At 38.9% G+C, this 14,777-nt stretch overlaps 1 long non-coding RNA gene and 1 other non-coding gene across 2 annotated transcripts; one reads left to right on the top strand and one right to left on the bottom strand.

Moving 5' to 3' along the window:
• Positions 1-2,464: 2,464 nt before the first annotated feature.
• Positions 2,465-11,883, bottom strand: LOC119868513. Its single transcript, XR_005386434.1, has 4 exons — positions 11,698-11,883; positions 11,516-11,578; positions 9,794-9,875; positions 2,465-2,633 (listed from the first exon to the last, which is right to left on the bottom strand). It is a non-coding gene; the product is annotated as an uncharacterized LOC119868513 (long non-coding RNA).
• A 1,734-nt stretch (positions 11,884-13,617) lies between these two features.
• LOC119868565 lies at positions 13,618-13,724 on the top strand. The gene has a single exon (XR_005386559.1). It is a non-coding gene; the product is annotated as a U6 spliceosomal RNA (small nuclear RNA).
• Positions 13,725-14,777: the final 1,053 nt, after the last annotated feature.

Genomic DNA, 14,777 nt, shown 5'->3' with positions numbered 1-14,777 from the left:
CAGCTCTTGGTATTACATTGCTCTAGGCTTCTTAGAGTTGTCTCCAATAGTTTATCAAATGCAGAGTATGTGTCCTTGAGACTAAAGAAAAGATGTCTAGCCTAGCTGCTTTCTATCAGACACATGGGCCCTAAAGTTGTTTTGCAAAATAAGGCAGCTTTTCTATCTCATTCTTAGTGGTCTTTTAGAACCATACAACTTGTAGAGCCTGGAAAAGATTAATACTTATGATTGCATCTGCCCTTTGGTTCATAAGCTTAATTGGTAGGACTTCACATTGGAAGAGAATTATATTATTATTTACCATATGTCAAGTGCTTTACATTTTTTATATCATTCATTCAGATTTAGTTATGACATCAGCCCTTTTATTCTCATTTTACAGATCAGGAAACCTAGGCTTAGAGTAAATAAATTAACAGAGTCAGTAGTTACACCCACATCTGTCTGAATCCAAAGCTTATGTATTCCATGACATCACAAAGCTACTGTTTTTTTTAAAGATTTTATTTATCCATTCATGATAGACACACACACACAGAGGCAGAGCCACAGGCAGAGGGAGAAGCAGGCTCCATGCAGGGAGCCTGATGTGGGACTCGATCTCAGGACTCCAGGATCACACCCTGGGCCAAAGGCAGATGCTAAACTACTGAGCCACCCGGGCTGCCCTAGTATGCCCCTCTTTCCCATACTCCACATCACTCTCATGGTTTTGAGGTTTTTTTGCAATTCAAGGAGTCTCCTCTATCTCTGGATATCTCTTTACCTTCTGCATAATTGTCAAAAATTCCTTGTTTTGTGTCCCATTCCCTTTGGGACCTGTTGTATATAAAATTTACCTGATAAACTATAGGTTAATATGTTAATGCTCTAATGTATTACCTTTCTCATATATTATCTGCATATTAGCAGGATGCTTCCCTCAAAGAAATGATGTACAGTGGAATTTCATGCATGAAGACATTAGGTTATGGAGGAGAGAAGTTTGAGTAGGTAGCTTTTTCATACCACCTCAATGGCTACTAGAAAATATATATCCTTTGGAGCCTTCTTAGAGAAAGGCAATTTTCTTAGGGTTATATGAGGCATAGCCTTTGCTTGTTAGCCTTTTGCAGCAGTGGGTGGGCAGGAGTAGTAGTTGCCACAGCTCTTGGTAATGGGGCCTGGACTGCTTGGGTTCTGGGGTTGGAAGTTGGCATTTGAGACCTTTTGTAGAGTATTTAATGGATAAGGATTGAGATGAGTTTGAATCTGGATAAAATCAGCAAGAAGAATCCTGTTAGAATCAAGGCCAGGGGCAACTCCTGCCATTTCTTTGAAGGCAGTAGGACTCCAGACATCACAAAATAGCTGATACTCATCTTCGTCATCCTTTCCATCCTCATCAGGAGAGTCACAAGCATACTGTACTGGCTGAACATAAAGGCTGGACCAGCCCTGGTGATTGGCATGAGAACTAATCCTTTCCCATCAGTATTCATAGTGAGGCACTGGAACAGGGACTCTTGCATTACCATAGTGCTATGTCCCCTTTTACTATTAGTCTCTGCATGTAAGAGGAAGGGTTTGTAGGCATTGTCTACTTTATCTCTGATGGGAGTAAACTTGCCTAAGACTACAGAGCAAATTCATGGCTTAGTGAGGGCTATATCTTAGATCTCCTGATGTCCTACTTTGTGCTTTTTCTTGTATACTACAGTGTGCCTGTTGTGTGAGCTCAGACAGCACACATGGGTGGCATGGTTTACAGAAGACCTCTGGTTTTTATGTACATGGTTACATATGTGCACATATGACGTGTGTGTAGTGCATAGAAGAGGGGCTGTCAGATACCTCATGCATTTTAACAATCATTGTTACACATAATAACTATTATATCTTAACTATCATTATCATAATTGATAATATTTTATATATATGTAAGTTCATATGAGGGCCTTGAGACTCAGTAGCCCACTCTTCTTAGTTCACTGATCAAAGTTTATAGAATTCTTTCATGTCTCTCAAATCCTTATAACAATCTCATAGGGATCAACATTATTGTTAATGTTGTTATTATTATTATCCCAACCCATAGATAAAATAATAGGTTTAGAAAAGTTGAACGGGTGGACCAAGACAGAGGTAAATCAGTGATGGAGCTGAGCTGACCAAGGCCAGTGCCCATACTTCTACACCAGAGCCTCCTTCCCAAGACCTGCAGAAAAGATATTAAAGGGGGCATAATTCCTAGGTAAGCATTAGACCTGCAAGATCAGATTCAGGGAAAAAGGGGAGCTTGTGTGCAAGCATCACATGCTTGGTAGTATGAGCTGAGGACAATGACAACAAGACTTTACTTGTTGACCAGTTCTGTTAGGACCAGCCATGCTCACGAGAGTGCCTCTTTTCTTTTTCTTTCTTTTTTAAAAAGATTTTATTTATTCATTCATCAGAGATACAGAGAGAGAGAGAGGCGGAGACACAGGCAGAAGGAGAAGCAGGCTCCATGCAGGGAGCCCGACGTGGAACTCGATCCCGGGATCAGGCCCTGGGATGAACGTAGTGCTAAACCGCTGAGCCAACCTGGGCTGCTCAAGAGTGCCTCTTTTCATCTCAGTTCCTTTCCATGTATGTTCAAGAAATTCCATCTAAATAAAATTAACAAAAATAATGAATTCAGATCAACATGAGAGGCCCAGCTTTGCTATGAGGACATAATATAGCAATGTATTTGAGAAACAGAAGGTGGAAGAAAGGAGAGAGGGAACATGAGAAAGGGAGGGAGAGAGACATGAAAGTATTTGACAGGTAAGATCTGAACATATAAAATATAGAGGTAAAAAGCAAGCAGCTGTGTAAGAACAAAGGAATATTCTGCTGTTCCTTATTCTGCTTGCTGCCCAGACTCTTCAATTGCAGCTTCTACTAAATAATAATGTGGGCTCTCTCTTTGCTCCCAGCTCAAAGAGAATGATAAAGCAGCAAAACACTCAAAGGTACAGTACAGCCACAGATAAAAAAAAAATTGATGACACGGAAATCAGCCCCATCCCATAACACACACACTTTGGCAACCCCTCCTGGAGAAGTGAATGATAGTGAATATAATGAACAAAGAAGAAAAAGACCTTTGAGCTAAGATGAGGAGAGGAGCCTTTATTTGGTTCCCTAATGGGGTGTTTTGATGCTTGCTAATGTCTATAGTGCTCAATTTTACAGCAGAAAGTTGGAGTGGAAGTAGAGGCTAGTTAGTTCAGTGTCTCAGTTCTCAATAAGACACAGCTATCTTAGGTGTGAAAGTCATACATCAGATACAGTAAGACATTAATTTCTAGGTTTTTTAGCAGATAATAAAAGTTGAAGAAGAAGTTAGACCCTGGGTTCTACCCATTTTGGGGAAGACATGAAATGGCCAAATTAAATTCTAGTTTTTAGAAAGGAAGAAATGATGGATTCATTGTATGAAACACAGAATGGCAAACTTGATGTCAGTCTTAGACAATGATTCTAGAAATGCTATTAAAGGATAGTTTAAAATCTCAAGAAGTGTTAGGTCTGATCAGTAGGAGGCAACACAGGTTTGCTGAGAAGTCATGTAATGCAAATTTCATTCATTTAATTAGTTGAGTGATGGATCTGGGGAATGTACCATACGATATACATATGTGGCTGTCATCTAGGGCTTTAGCATGATTTCCCATGATATATTTGTGGAAAGTGTGACAATCTGTAGTCTCACTCATATAGTTATGTCAATTAGCAGTTTGTTGAAGTGATATAACAAAAATGTATCCGTACAGATTTGGACACTATTAATATAATGATTTCTAGTAACAAGCTATAGGGTTCTATCCTCAACCTTGTTCTGTTAAACATTTTTATTCATGACTTGATTGAAGTCATAAAAAACAGGCCCATAAGATTTATAAAGGGATATTACAATGGAAGCCAGAGTTATGATTCTGCAAATTTTGACAGATTTGGTAGATGGGCAGAATCTGCAAGGTGAAATTTTATAAATGTAGCATAAAAGACTAGGAAGATTGCTAGAACTCATACAGCAATTCGGCAATGTGGCAGGATACAAAATCAATACCCAGAAGTCAGTGGCATTTCTATACACTAACAATGAGACTGAAGAAAGAGAAATTAAGGACTCAATCCCATTTACAACTGCACCCAAAACCATAAGATACCTAGGAATATACCTAACCAAAGAGGTAAGGGATCTATACCCTAAAAACTACAAAACACTTCTTTTTTAATAAAGATTTTATTTATTTATTCATGAGAGACAGAGAGAGAGAGAGGCAGAAACACAGGCAGAGGGAGAAGCAGGCTCCATACTGGGAGCCTGACATGGGACTCGATCCCAGATCTCCAGGATCACACCCCAGGCTGAAGGTGGCACTAAACCGCTGGGCCACCAGGGCTGCCCTACAAAACTCTTCTGAAAGAAATTGAGGAAGACACAAAGAGATGGAAAAATATTCCATGCTCATGGATTGGAAGAATTAATTAATTAATTATTTAATTAATATTGTGAAAATGTCTATGCTACCCAGGGCATTGTACACATTTAATGCAATCCCTATCAAAATACCATGGACTTTCTTCAGAGAGTTGGAGCAAATCATCTTAAGATTTGTGTGGAATCAGAAAAGACCCCGAATAGCAAGGGGAATATTGAAAAAGAAAACCAGAGCTGGGGGCATCACAATGCTGGATTTCAAGTTGTACCACAAAGCTATGATCATCAAGACAGTGTGGTACTGGCACAAAAACAGACACATAGATCAATGGAACAAATAGAGAACCCAGAAATGGGTCCTCAATTCTATGGTCAACTAATATTTGACAAAGCAGGAAAGACTATCCACTGGAAAAAGGACAGTCTCTTCAATAAATGGTGCTGGGAAAAGTGGACGACCACCTGCAGAAGAAGGAAACTATACCATTCTCTTACACCACACACAAACATAAACTCAAAATCTTTGGAAGCTCTAAATGTGAGTCTAGAATCCATCAAAATCCTAGAGGAGAACACAGACAACACCCTTTTTGAACTTGGCCACAGTAACTTCTTGCAAGATTCATCTATGAAGGCAAGGGAAACAAAAGCAAAAATGAATTACTAGGACTTCATTAAGATAAAAAGCTTCTGCCCAGCAGAAGAAACAGTCAACAAAACTAAAAGACAACCTACAGAATGGGAGAAGATATTTGCAAATGACCTATCAGACAAAGGGCTTGTATCCAAGATCTATAAAGAACTTATTAAACTCAACAGCAAAGAAACAAACAATCCAATCATGAAATGGGCAAAAGACATGAACAGAAATCTCACAGAGGAAGACATAGACGTGGCCAACAAGCACATGAGAAAATGCTCCGCCATCACTGGCCATCAGGGAAATACAAATCAAAACCACAATGAGATACCACTTCACATCTTGAGAATGGTGAAAATTAACAAGACAGGAAACAACAAATGTTGGAGAGGATGTGGAGAAGGGGGAACTCTCTTTCACTGTTGGTGGGAATGTGAAATGGTACAGCCACTCTGGAAAACTGTGTGGAGGTTCCTCAAAGAGTTAAAAATAGAACTGCCCTATGACCCAGCAATTGCACTGCTGGGGATTTACCCCAAAGATACAGATGCAGTGAAACGGCAGGACACCTGCACCCCAATGTTTATAGCAGCAATGTCCACAATAGCCAAACTGTGGAAGGAGCCTTGGTGTCCATCGAAAGATGAATGGATAAAGAAGATGTGGTATATATATCTATATATCTATACATCCATATATCTATATATCTCTATCTATGCACACACACACAATGGAATGTTAGCCATTAGAAAAGATGAATACCCATCATTTGCTTCGATGTGAATGGAACTAGAGGGCATTATGCTGAGTGAAGTAAGTCAATCGTAGAAGGACAGTCATTATATGGTTTCACTCATATGGGGAATATAAGAAATAGTGAAAGGGATTAAAGGGGAAAGGAGAGAAAATGAGTGGGAAAAATCAGAGAGGGTGACAGAACATGAGAGACTCCTAACTATGAGAAATGAACAAGGGGTAGTGGAAGGGGAGGTGGACAGGGGGATGGGGTGACTGGGTGACAGGCACTGAGGGAGTTCCTTGACGGGTTGAGCATTGGGTGTTACACTATATTTTGGCAAATTGAACTTCAATTATATATATGACTGTGGGGGAAATTCCAAGAAACTGATTGCCCAAATATGGAGTATGGCATAGCAGAGCTCATATAAAGAAGGCTTAGGGGCTTTAATATTCAATGAGCTCAAAGGTAAATTAGCTATGAGACATGTCTATGTGTTTGTTTTAAATATATTTTGTTAAATTAAAGTAGACATGCAGTGTTATATTACTTTCAAGTGTACTACATAGTGATTCAACAATTCTATATATAGAATATTATACTAATATTAATATATTAATGCTAGTACATTCTATAATATATAGAATTATAATTCTATAAATTATTCATTGTTAACCATAAGTGTAGTTACCCTCTGTCACCATATAAAGTTATTACAATATTTTTTACTATATTCCTTATGTTGTACTTTTCATCCCTGTAACTTATTTATTTTATAACTAGAAGTGTTTACCTTTTAACTCCCTTCACATATTTTTGCCTGTGAGTGTGTATTTTTTGTGACACATTAATATGGTGGTTCACACACTTGGCTTCCCAGGCTGCAACTCAGATCAACTGCATAGGAATCTGTGGGGGTAGGGCCTAGAAATAAGTATATTTAAATCTCCCCAGGTGATTCCAATGGGAAACCAAAGTTGAGAACCATTGCGATAATAGAATGTGAGACAAGTGATAATCCAATTGTAATGTGTATTGTTCTAACTAGTATGTTTCACTTAGTCTTGGACAATACCTTTTACAAACTGGAACCCATTGGGAGCAGTGTTACTCAGACTGTAAGGGGGCTTGCAGTCATACAAACTATGCCATCAGGAACTGCTGAAGGAACTGAGTGTGAGCAATCTCAGGGAAGACATAGAAGTTGTCCTCAAATGAGTGTGCCAGAGAGATCACCGTTATTCTATTTGGCTCCAGAGATGAGAACTAGAACCAAGAAGATGAAGTAAAATGGAGGCAAATTTTAATTCAGTGAAAGGAATAATATTCTATGAGGGCTATCTAAAGACCTAATAGGCTGCCTCAGAAAGAAATGATTGCCCTATAATTTGGGAACTCCAAATCCTATGGCTGCTTAACCAGTTGGTGAGAGTATGGAGAAGTCTTGTGTTATTCAAGATTCTTTTTGTGGCATATAACAGAAGCCCAATTCAAAAAACTCAAAAATAGAGTCAGTTGTATCATATAACAGGGAACTGACTTCAGTGAGGGCTGATTTAAGGGATCAGTTGATATCATCAGGCTCTTTTTTGCCATTTATTTTGGGCCCTGTTTGTCTTTGCTTTCCTTTATTCTACATTTAGGCTCCCACCACATGGTGTCCTGGCAACCCCAGTAGAGAGAGAAAATATCTTCTGATACTTCTTAAAAGAGAAACACTGATTCTAAATGGACCCATGTTGTCAGAAAGAGGGTCTTTGTGTGTGTGTGTGTGTGTGTGTGTGTGTGTGTGTGTGTGTGTATAGGACAGGGGAACTGGTGCATGAATCAGAGTCTTGGCACTGGATAGAGTTGAATAAGTGAAGATCCCTCTTAGTTCTGGGTTTTTAATATTTTTGACACCATGGCCAGAATGTAGCAATAAGTATAGACTACTGAGCTCATCAAATATAATCTTTTCTGTAGTCAGGCCCATCTGTTTCTCATGTTCTTCCCCATTCACAGCTTTGCTTGTGTTGCTTAATCTTTCTAAAAAGACCTCCACTTACTACTCTTTAACCCATAGTTCAAGACTTGTCTCAAGTTTTGCGTCTTCCTCTGTTGTAGCTGTTCCAGACCACCCTGATCTGCACCCCTTTGAACTACTACAGTACTCTTCACAATTACATATTTCCTGATGTCATGCCTTGAATTTTTTCTGTTTTTCAATGAGTTAGTCATACAAATTGTGACTGTATTATAACCAAATTGAGAAGTAGGGTCAATGCCTTTTCCTTGTTTATTCTTCCTGTGCTTAACATAGAGTTGAGAATATTATATGGGCTTGTTCATTCAAATTACTGATTGATGGTCATTTTTAAAATATAGCCATCCCTTTACTACTATGTGTGAAATCTCTGTCTTGCAACTAGTAATGGATTAAATGGCAAAGATGGGAGCATTGCCATCAGAGGCCTTCTGGAGAAATAATTTTACACTACTGAAGAGGGCATTGTAACTCTTTCCTACTGGCACAAGCTCTGCTCCATGCTCATGCTGCCAAGCTGGTTTCCTTGCTTTTGGACTTTAGGAATGGGTAGGTTTCCTGATTAGGACCTTCTTTTTTAAGATTTTATTTATTTATTCAGGAGAGACACAGAAAGAGAGGTAGAGAGACACAGGCAGAGGGAGAATCAGGCTCTATGCAAGGAGCCCAATGTGGGACTCAATCCCAGTACTCTAGGATCACACCTTGAGCTGAAGGCAGACATGCTTAACTGCTGAGCCACCCAGGCATCCCTGGTTAGGACCTTCAATCACTCACTCATTACAGAATAATTTATTAATCACCAGTGTTATTCTAAGGTCTGTTCTAGTTATGGGGGATATATAGAATCTCAGTTCTAAGGAGCTTGCAGGGAGAAACAGAAAAACAAAATTAGATAATTATAATATAGCATAATGGGGTTCCAATTCTGGATTAGATGAAATAAGCATACTCTACCCTCCAGTGTTGTATATAGCTATAAAGCCTGAACAGAATGAATAGAACATCGAATAGTCTGAAAAGTAAATAGTAGCAGATTGGGAGGAAAAAACAGAAATCACACTATCGCTGAACTGGTGAGTATGCCACTTAAAAAATTTTGCTATACTCTGGCCTGAACTCAGCATACCAGAATCCAGTTAAGTGGCCATCAGTGAGCAGACAGAGCTCTAGGAGAAGTGATCTAATTCTGGCTCAAGAATGGAAAAGCGGGGGCAGCCCAGGTGGTTTAGCATCACCTTCATTCAGCCCAGGGCCTGATCCTGGAGTCTCCGGATTGAGTCCCACATCGGGCTCCCTGCATGGAGCCTGCTTCTCCCTCTGCCTGTGTCTCTGCCTCTTTCTCTCGTCTCTCATGAATAAATAAATAAAATCTTTAAAAAAAGAATGGAAAAGGGAACTACTAACACTTAGTGTGGAAATCTTCCACTTTTTTAAAAACTCTTTTCTGTTTTCTTGTGCTCTGACTCCCAAGAAATTCTTTGGAAATAGTGGGCAGCAGTTGATAATTGAAGGCTGCAGGGGCTAAGTCTTTGAGGACAGGGTATTCTCTTTTCTTTTTGGTGGATCTGTAGTTATAAGAGGGTTGGGCCAATTTCCATTGCTTCTTTCCTCTTTCTGTACCCTATTGCTTGGACCTAAACAAGGGCACATTGCAAAAGTGAATAGCAGAGTAGGATAACTAAACCTCAGCTTTCAGTCCAGAGGACTGAACAAAAAGAGCCTCAGGGAACCAGAAAGTTCTGAGGAGATCACAGAAAGGGAGAAGCTTGGGAAAGTGACCTTATAAAGTTGTTTATGAACTCTAGAGCTCAACCCTGAGTGAACATGTCTGGGTTAGACCCTATTTAGCAGACTAAAGTCTTCAAGAACTAAACAGACCACAACCTAGATCCCAGACTATTCACTAAAAGGCAGACATGTGAAACATACCTGGATAGTGCTGTAAAGGCTTTGAAAATGGAATGGACTTTGGAACCACAACCCACAGAAGTTGGGTCAGAACGCTGACTGCCTGCTAAAACAAAACCATCAGTATCAGCATTCTTCATAGGGTTTAAACAATTTTCAAGATCTGGTAAGGCAGCATCTAAATTATCCAGGATATAATCCAAAATTATTAAGCATATAAAGAATTAGAAATGTCTTAACTCACATGAGAAAAGACAATCAACAGATGTAATCCCAGATGACAGATGTTGGAATTATATGAAAAAATTTTAAAGCAACTATTATAAAAATACACCAATAAGCAAGGGCAAAATCCTTGAAAGAAATGGAAAAATTGAAAGCCCCAGCAAAAAAATAAAAATATATAAACAATCACCAAATGAAAGCTAGGAAAACTTAAAGCATGGCAGCCGGCTTCTGTCATGGCAAATGATTCCAAAGGGAGACACAGAAAACCAAGATGGAAGCCACAGTCTTTTTTATAACTTAATCTCAGAAGTGATATACCATCACTTCTATCCTATTTGTTAGAAGTGAGTCATTAAGTCCAGGCCATACTCAAAGGGAAGCGAATTAAACTTCACTTCTTGAAGTGGGAAAGTATCAAAAAATTTGTGGACATATTTTTAAAACCACCACAAGGGGAAGAAAGATTATTCTAGGAGGGGGGAATTAGATATGCAAAAGCAACAAAATGAGGCAAAGAATGAAAAGAAAAGCAAAGAATTAAAAATGAACACTGGGGCTGTTTCTGTCTCTATTTACTTCAGTTGGACTTATTAAGTATTGGTTGGTGTAAAGGTTCTCTGAATGTCAGATAATCCCCCAGACTTCTACGTACCTATCTTGTCTATTTGGGGAAGGCAGCGGGTCCAAGTCAGTGCCTTCACAGTAGGAGATAAATAGAACCTGCAGCCCCCATAGTATTTTGTTTTAGGATCTTTGAATAAAAGGGAGAATATAAAAAGATACTTTCTTTTAGTTGTAGGTGTATGCCTTTACAGTAGCGTGGAAAGGTAGCCTGGAATTTTAATTGGAGGCTTATTGTCCTTGATAATACTCCATTCTGCCACTGTTTTCCATCTTCTTAGTACCTAAATCATTGTAAGTCAGTTCTGCTATAATGTCTGTTTTGAAAACTTGAGTTTGTTCCAATGTGGTTGATATATTAGGGAACAATTTGAGCATGACATGAATTTTGTGTTTGCTTGAGCATGATTCCGTCAACAAGAAATATTAGGTGAATGCAGAAAACTACACCCAGCTGAACTGAGTGGTTTGGTAATACACAAAACACACCCTTAAACATCTACTAGCCATAGCCATTCACATTTAGTGTTACAACTTTCCATCTGATTTCAGATAACATTCCTTCCACCACTTCACAATAACTCATAACCTGCTATGCCTACATTTACAAGCAAACTTTAGGTGTTTTCAAGGTGAAGTTCCATATTTATTGTAGTATTTATGTATTTCTTAACCATTAACATGTGTAAAACTGTGCTGCCTTTCCTATCTGGTTTTTAGCATGCTACTGATATTTTTTATTGTTGTTCCTCTAACCCCATTTTTCCCATAAGCCCTGTGGTTTTCATTGTGCAATTTTGCATAGTGCAGTAATTTTAAAAGGATATGCCATATTATAGCAGAAATGACTGAATATATATTTATATATTATATATATTATATATATTAACTTACCTAGGACAGTGTATTTGGGTGGACTTAGCAAACAATGAAAATCAAGTCAGTGAAGATTCTGTGCTGCAGAGGCAAAAAGAAAAAGAAGAGAAACACTGAAGTACAGTGGAGATGCTTAACTTTGGTGGTGGACCATTCAGAGCCTCTATCTAAAGACTCCTCTGGTGGATTTCCATACTAACAGTTATTTGGTGTTCTGGCTTCAGGATCTTCTGTTTTTCTGACCTTGAGCTTCCTCTTCCACAGCAAGCAGTTCAGTTTCTTTGGAATATGTTGCAGTGAATAGGGTAGTGAGACATTGTCAAAATATTTGGACGTTATGCTCTTGCTTCTCTGACCTTGAGCAAGGCTAGTAGTTCTGCCAATTTCATATGCCCTCTCAGGACACATCTTTAAGACCTGCTAGGGACTCTTGACTTTGGATCTGTGGCACCTGTTGCTGAGGTGGTCATAAGTTCCAAAGTGGTCCGGGGCATTTGTAATACAGAACCTCCTTCTCTTGGTACTTGGACTACATTCAAATCCATGGGAGGAGGCAGGGGTAAGTTTAATTCTTTACTCCTCTTTCTCTTCCTTTTCCTCATTATTCTTTCTCTTCTTCATCTTTATTGAGGCAGTGCCATGTAGTAGTTGAGGATTTGGGCTCTGGGCCTACCCTGTAATGGTTGTATGACCTTAGGTCACATATTTAACTTTTCTGCACTTCTATTCCTTCATCTTTAAATTGCGATGATAACAAAACCTACCTTATAGGCTTGTTGTGATGAATGAATGAGATAATCCATGACAAATACCGAGAACTGGGTTAGCAGATTTACACACATGTTCTTAATTGATACCTAAAGTCTAAGGAGATTATATCCATTTAGAATCAAGTGGAGATGTAAAAAAGTGGTTCTGAGCTATTAAATTCTGTCAGTGGGGAAGTGTAATTGCATTTATCCACAATTCTTCAGGAATCAGCTATTGAATAAAAAAGGCACAGGTGTGATTACAGTTTCTATTAATGAAGCTTATAAGCATTCTTTCATTAACTACTGCTCATACTCTTAGGGCCAAGGCTGCCAATATGAAGATGCTTCTTTTTTTTTCTTTTTAAATATTTTATTTATTTATTCATGATAGTCACAGAGAGAGAGAGGCAGCGACATAGGCAGAGGGAGAAGCAGGCTCCGTGCAGGGAGCTCGACGTGGGATTCGATCCCGGGTCTCGAGGATCATGCCCTGGGCCAAAGGCAGGTGCTAAACTGCTGCGCCACCCAGGGATCCCCTATGAAGATGCTTCTATATTAACTTTGAGTAAAGAGTGAATATTGAGGTTACATAACTGTAACAACAGAAACATTTTAGGCTGGCCCACTAGTATATTAAATGAAATGTTAAATGAGACTGTAATCTAACCTAGGGCAGAAATTTTGTCTTCTATCTCATCAACATCTACTATAGTGGTTTTCATACATAGGTGATTTTGTCCCCCCAGGGGACATTTGGCGATGTCTGGAGTCATTTTTGTTTGTCACAACTGGGGAGGAGGCAGCTGCTACTGGAATCTAATGGTTAGAGGCCAGGAATGCTGCTAAACATCTTACAGTGCACTGGACAGTCCCCCACAACATTTATCTTACCTGAAATGTCAATAGTCCTGGGGTCAAACCCTGCTCTAATGCAATGCCTAAATACAAGGGACTTTGTAGCCTCCTGATAAATGTGTATTGAATTAATGATTGAAGTTTGGGGAACAAAAATGTGATTTGGTAGCAGACACATGTTTGACAGACAATCTTATGAAGGAGTGGTAGAGAAAAACTGGCACTTAGCTAATTGGTGTCAGCATGATACAAAAACTACTGTTTGCCCTGTTCAGGCATCCAGTAAGATTGGTCTGTGCCTGGTTCATATGGTTGCTAAATATTTTGAATAACATCCCTGGAAGGTGGTATATTTTTTAGAAGTTATAGATAATTGCTTCTGGAGATAAGTTGTCTTAGAAACTACAGAAAGAGTGAACAGATTGAGTTTGCCTTTGGGAAGTAAACAGGAGATGGGACAGAGTAGCTGTGAATAAATCACACTGTTATGGTAAGGATAGAAAAAGTTTACCAGTGCTCGCTTCGGCAGCACATATACTAAAATTGGAACGATACAGAGAAGATTAGCATGGCCCCTGCGCAAGGATGACATGCAAATTCATGAAGCGTTCCATATTTAAAAGAAAAGAAAAGAAAAAGTTTACCATCCTGGTGAAAGAGAGAAAATCAGAGCAATTTATTCCATAGTCCTCCATCTAAATCAAGGCAACAGTTTCCCAAATAGAGAGTTAGTGGGGGAAAAGTGAAAAGTAGAATAAAACAAAGTAGTTTCATGATAAAGGAAAACAGGTTATTTTCTGTAATGGGACATTGTCTTAGTCTGTCCAGGCTGCTATAAAAGAATACCATAGACTGGGTGACGTATGAACAACAGATTTGTTTCTCACAGTTCTGAAGGCTGGAATGTCAAGGTCAAGCACTGGCAGATTCAGTGTCTATGAGGGCATACTTTCTGGTTCATAAATAGCTATCTTCTCACTGTGTCTTCATGTGGTAGAAGGGGCAAGGGAATTCTCTGGTGTCTCTTTAACAAGAGCATTAATCCCATTCACATGGGCTCCACCCTCATGTCCTAATCACCTTGCAAAGGCTCCGCCTGATCATACCATCACATTGGAGGTTACGGTTTCAACATATGAATTGCGGTGGGGGGGCATAAACATTTGGTCTAGCAGGCATCTCTGAGAAATTTTAAGAGTAGCCCAAGAGAACATGGGAGACCCCTCAAAGGTAACTGATTAAATAAACAAAGGTATAGCCTTATTATGGAATACTATGTAACAGTTAAAAAGAGTAAGATAACTGTGTATTTACTAACATGAAAAATCTCTAAGGCATATTGTCAAGAAGAAAAAGCAAGCAAAAATTACACTATAACAGTTTGAAACTATTTCTTTAAAAAAAATCCCTCAAAACAGCTTTGTGAACTCAGATGTATAAAGGAACCAAGATGAATAGGAAAAGGCTTTGAGGGATATAGACCAAATTGATCATAGTGGTTCTCTCTAGGGCGGGGAATAGAATAGGGAGTCAGTGGTCAAGGGGCCCTTTTATTTTATGTGTACCAATTGCATTTTTACAAGAATGTATCCATGTAGTACTTGTATAATTAAAAATATACACAGTGGGAAAACAGAAAATCAATAGACATAGTGCAGATATGCAGAAGAATT

Source organism: Canis lupus, chromosome X (assembly GCF_011100685.1).
Source record: "Canis lupus familiaris isolate Mischka breed German Shepherd chromosome X, alternate assembly UU_Cfam_GSD_1.0, whole genome shotgun sequence".
NCBI classification, from domain to species: Eukaryota; Metazoa; Chordata; class Mammalia; order Carnivora; family Canidae; genus Canis; species Canis lupus.
This window is presented reverse-complemented; position numbering and strand designations above follow the sequence as displayed.